Consider the following 5,720-nt stretch of genomic DNA (forward strand, 5'->3'; position numbering starts at 1 on the left):
CATAGCGAGGACGCTATTCTGTTAAGAGGTGGAGAGTATGATAACCTCCCTCTTGTCCCACATTGCCTAGGGAGGGAAGTCTTGGTTAGCTTATAAGGCTTGGGTTCCTCTAGCGTAACGCGTTTAAAGCCGTGAGGAAAAGACCGTGGCTGGGATGGCGGTGCGTCCGCGCGGGCGGGTAACCCAAAGCGGACAATATTACACAGTGGGGCCCGGGATGTTACAGTTTCTTTCGGCGCGGTCTTCTCAGCCGTTGACGTGCGTGCGTGTTTTGAATGTGGCCTGATTGTGGACATGGTTTTGTGGGATTGTTGCAGATATTTGTGTCCCGACCCTTATTCGGTGGTGAATAGCGAGTTCCTGGCGGCCAATGCTCTGGAATGGATGGATGCGAGGTAATGCTCGGTGGCGAATAGCGAGTTCCTGGCGGCCAATGCTCTGGAATGGATGGATGCGAGGTAATGCTCTGGAATGGCCTTCATTTTTTGCGAGTGGCGATGGAATTGTTTGAATCAGAATTTAAATTTGCACTCACTTGGGGCATGAACAATCTCATTTGGTGGCAGATACGCTTTCCTGTGATTTATTTACGGATGACCTTGCTTTTTATGAGTCCTTCGCAAACCGGCTGGAATTACAGATGACCTTGCTCTTCATGAGTCCGAAAAGAGTGTCCGAGTTATTGAAGTCAGGCCAAAGTATGTTTTCCATCTTTACCACTGTCTTGGGGGTAGAGTAGTATGCAAACTAGCAAATGTTAATTGTTGGGGAACGTTGTGTGGATATCTGAGAGTAGAACACGGTGCAAAGCAAATGTTGTTCGCTATTGCTGTCTGTGTGTTATCATTTCCATTTGTTCGTCAGAGTTGCTGAGTATATTAGTCGATGTCTCAGCTTCTCTTTTCGATAAGAGATCATGGAATTAGTCAGGTTAGTTGGACGTTTTGAGATGTGTAGCACTTGCCAATCTCATTTTCTTATCCGGAAAAGACAACGAATCGGCCAACTATCATGCCATTGCTAGCAACCACTGTGGTATCAGAAAAGGAGTATCTCAGTTGTCTTTTGAGTGCAGAATACAATACTAAGTACATGTTTGTTGACTGGATGAAGGCGTGAAGTTTATCTTAGAGTAGTAGAGGTGATCCCTGCAGTCTTTGTTCTACTCTGCAAGGACGCATCCGAATATCCCACTTCACTCAATTCTTTTTCAATCTGATCATAGTGCTGTCTCCACACGTGCATCAGAAAAAGCTCTACTCATGTGCAACCCTTTACACATATTCTGGATGGCGACGTCAAGATTGGAGCGGAAGTTTCATCAGTGGACTAACATTTTTGCTCCATCTTCCTCTCCATGCCTCAAATCGCTCACCCTAACTTTCTCTCTCTCCCTGTCTCTCTCCCTCTCTCTCCTGGCAAGAGGAAGAAGAAGGAGAAGGGGAAGCAGAAGAAAAGGTGAGCTCAATTCGGATTGATACTCCTTTGTCCCCTTTTCCCCTTTTTCACCGATGATTCTCTCAAATTGAACCTGTTCCTTCCGGATCATGGGAATTGATTTGCCAAAAGAGTAGCGTTTTCTCATCGTCATCTTCTTTTTCGCATTTGGAACAAGCCTGGGAAGTGGAGTGCCCTTCGATCACCGAGATACTGGACCTGGTTGCCGGTGAAGTCACTGCTCCAGTGCAGGTGCGTGTCCAAATGGTGCCGTCACTTGACAGAGAGCCATCTTTTCATGGAGCCACACCTCTGCCTCTTCTGCAGGGATCCCCCAAGTCTCTACTGTATCGATCTGCATCCCCCGGGTGACATGGTGGAGATAAGAGTACCCTCTCGGGTGGGAACTGATCAAGGTGCTAGGGGCTTGCCGTGACTGACTTTGCATTTCCTGAGCACACAACCACGACGTTGCTATGTGGACTCTGTTCACTGGGGATCATGAGCTCTTGCCTCCTGAAGATACTCAGATAGGCGGTGGATTGTTTCCCTCTGCTTGCGTTAATGGATTTGGGTATGATGATGAGAATGATGATTGCGTGTTGGTGAGGCTAATTCAGACACTTAAAGGGGCATTTGAACCTCAAGTTAGCATCTATAGATCGGGAGCTAACGCCTGCGTGCTGCTCCAGGAGATCGAGATCCCATACTATCTGGATTTAATGGACAAAAGTGGGGTTTTCGTGCGCGGCCACGCACTTGTGCACTGGATAATGAGACGCGAATGGGCGCCGAATTCGGCAAAAGTGTTGGTGGCTGTTGATTTTCATGCTAACAATTTGTGGAGGTGGACCAGCTTGATTTTATAGAGAATACGCTCGACATTGATTTGGCTGTCGGGCGTCTTTGCCTTATCATTCATGGTTAGCAAGGGGTGTTGATGTGTGGATTATAAGATAATATGGATTGAACGGACCATGGGATTTGTTGTTCTCGATACCTGGCTACCCGAGGGGTTTGGGGCTTGTTCAGCCATTGGCTTTCTCCCAGGATGGTGATTGAGTTTTGGTGGGAGTGGGCAGTGACTCTCATTTGGTGCGATTTACAGACCGACGTAGTCGAGGAGTTAGATATAATGGGCATGCCAGGTTTCTTTGACGCAGAAATTTGTTTGTGAATCCATGCTCCGGCCGATTGATTATGGACAACCCGCTGAGATGAGGAGGTAAATACTTTGTGAAAAGTAGCTAGTTCTTTCGCATTGGACTGTCTCAGATTCTTCGTTTGAGAGGTTGTTTGGCACATAGTAGGCCGTACTTTGTTTTTCATGTAAATAGTTTTCATGGGGTTAACAAAACTGTAAGTGAGATGGTGTGTATGTTTCAATTAATAATAGAGGTTACAAGAGCTTGCTCTTGTTTTGGATGTCCAACTATTTTTTTCTTTAGATCTTTCTAAAGAGCACTGAGGATCAATTATGATGTATTAGCTAAACTTGGTTTTTTCCTGTATTATTACTCTTTTGTCAGAGAACTTGTATAACATGACGAAGCTGGACTCTGTAAGAGCTGAACACTATAAGACGATGAAGGCATGTCAGATGCATGGGACGCTTCGGTCACCTCATTCAAACCCAGAGGATGCTTTTGAAGATGACTTGGGTTGCGTACTTCCTGAGGCAGATTGTGAGGGTATTGTTGATTGTATAAAGAAGTCTGTCACTTCTTCACAAAACTAAGGCTAAAAAGGGGAGCGACAACCTAAAATTTTAGGGTTTTGTATAGTTATTGGATAAAGAGATGATATAGTGAAATCATTACAAATGTCATAGTTAAGAATAATGAATGTCTTTGCATCACTTTTCCATTATTTTGCGCTGTATCTTTGTGAAATTCAGGGTCTTCGTTTCTGTCAAAGATATAGTCAGTGCTCCTGGATTCTTGTAAGCCCACATGCATTACTCTTTGAACTCTTTTCGTTCACCCCGAGTAATCCAGCAATCCAATTCTAGGTTGAACTGATTAAAGGGTAAAAAAATTTCTTGGCGATTTTCGATTATCTTGCACTCTTTGATGATGCAATTAGTCCTTCCCTTCAGATGCACTGTTAAAAGCATTGAGTTTCTGTTTCTGATAATTTTGAATGGGAATGAAAAGGTAAGAGAGAATGTGTATGAGGAGCAATTGGTGAAGTTTTGAACTCATATTTGGAATTACTTTCCCTTCACATATTTGGGATTTATTTTCATGTTAGCACAAGTTCTTCCGGCGGGAGATGTAGAAGTGTATTAAGCTCTAGATTCATTTCACCTCCCATGGCTTCCACAGTTATGATCTGAGGTTGGACAGACTGTTGAATTGAACAGGTCCAGATATGGTGCATAAAACTGGAAGCAAGTCTTCTTGCATTTACAGGAAAGCAAATATTCGTTCTGTCAAGAACCATCCTGGATCTAGCACTCATGTTGTGGTGTGTATATGCTTTTCTCAGTCTATGCATTGACCAATGGATTCCCCTTTAGGACATGAAATTATAGACAGATCAACAAGCCTAATGCATTTTTGAGTTGAGTTAAGCTTGTTTACCTGTCTTGACATTTACCTTAAAACATGCTTAATACAGTATCTTGATCTTTAATGCAACTGAGGAGTCTGACATTTGGAAGCTCCATTGGTTAGACGTATGCGCATCATCGTAGATCATCTGAGATATTGGCGATGGCTCATCTCTTAACACTGTAAGAAGATGAAGGCACGTCAGACACATGGGACGCTTCGGTCACCTCATTCAAACCCAGAGGATGCTTTTGAAGATGAGTTGGGTTGCGTAATTGTATAAAGAAATCTGTCACTTCTTCACAAAACTAAGGCTTAAAAGGGGAGTGACAACCTACGATTTTAACTACAATTGTAAGGTTTTGTATAGTTATTGTATAAAGAGACGATATAGTGAAATCGTTACAGTATGTCATAGTTAAGAATAATGAATGTCTTTGCAACCCTTTTCCATTATTTTGCACTGTATTTTTGCGAAATTCTGGGTTTTCGTTTTTGTCAAAGATACAGTTAGTGCTCCTGGATTCTTGAAAGCCCACATGCATTACTCTTCGAACTCCTTTCATTTGCCATGAGTAATCCAGTAATCCAATTCTAGGGTGAACTGAATGAGGGGTAAAAAGGTTTATTGGCGATTTTCAACTCTCTCGCACTGTTCAATGATGCAATCAGTCCTTCCCTTCAGATGCACTGTTAGAAGCGTTAACGTTTCTGTTTCTGATCATTTCGAATGGGAATGCAAATGTAAGAGAGAATGTGTTTGAGGAGCGATTGGTGAAGTTTTGAACTCATGTTTGGAATTACTTTCCCTTCACATATTTGGGATTTATTTTCATGTTACCACAAGTTCTTCGAGCCGGAGATGTAAAAGTGTATTAAACTCTAGATTCATTTCACCTCCCATGGCTTTGACAGTTATGATCTGAGGTTGATATACTCTGTTGAATTGAACAGGTCAAGATATAGTGGATAAAAATGGAAGCAAGTGTTCTTATCATTTAAATGAAAGCAAATTTTTGTTCTGTCAAGTACCATCCTGGATCTAGCACTGTCTGCTTTCTCAGTCTATGAATTGACCAATGGATTCCCCTTTTGGAAAATGAAATTCTAGACAGAGATCAACAAACCTTGTGCATTTTTTGAGTTGAATTTAGCTTGTTTACCTGTCTTGTCAATCACTTTAAAACATGCTCAATACAGCATCTTGATCTTTAAGCAACTGAGGAGTACGATATTTGGAAGCTCCACTAGTTAGACATATGCGTCATCATTGTAGAGGTCGGAGATATTGGCAATGGCTCATCTCTCATCGACATATCGTCATTGTTTCTACACAGGCCATCGCCAATCCTGCTGCTTGGCATCAGTTTGCTTATTCTGATAGGAATGAGACCGATGAGGTGCAAATTCGTATTTTACTTGTGCCAGAGTTGGAAGAACAATAGCCCGGCCGCTAGCAGTCAAAGGAACGAACAGGGTACTTGTCCTTGCAGCCTGGATGGTCAGCTTAACGAAGAAAATAGTAGGATTAGATCAGGAAGGATGCGCATCTGTATGTTATGCTGAACTGTTAGGCATCATATAACACTGAAATGTGATTTGAATGTTAAGTCTCTGAACTTCTACTTCGAAGAGAGGAGAGTCGTTCCTAGCTTCCCAAAAATGTTTAGTTAATCATCATCGTAAGCAAAGTGACAGGCTCGAAAATGGACTGGGGCGAAATAAGAC

At 42.6% G+C, this 5,720-nt stretch overlaps 1 long non-coding RNA gene across 3 annotated transcripts; it reads left to right on the top strand.

Annotated features, from left to right (window-relative positions):
• The first annotated feature begins 546 nt into the window (after nt 1-546).
• Nucleotides 547-4,545, top strand: LOC108960118. Of its 3 annotated transcripts, none has more exons than XR_005547666.1 (3): nt 547-698; nt 1,249-2,662; nt 2,967-3,471. It is a non-coding gene; the product is annotated as an uncharacterized LOC108960118 (long non-coding RNA). The 3 variants fall into 3 exon arrangements; XR_005547665.1 differs by adding an exon at nt 4,060-4,545 and having other exon boundaries at nt 548-2,662; nt 2,967-3,906; XR_005547667.1 differs by having other exon boundaries at nt 548-698; nt 1,226-2,662.
• The last annotated feature ends 1,175 nt before the right edge of the window (nt 4,546-5,720 follow it).

This window comes from Eucalyptus grandis, chromosome 11 (assembly GCF_016545825.1).
Source record: "Eucalyptus grandis isolate ANBG69807.140 chromosome 11, ASM1654582v1, whole genome shotgun sequence".
NCBI classification, from domain to species: Eukaryota; Viridiplantae; Streptophyta; class Magnoliopsida; order Myrtales; family Myrtaceae; genus Eucalyptus; species Eucalyptus grandis.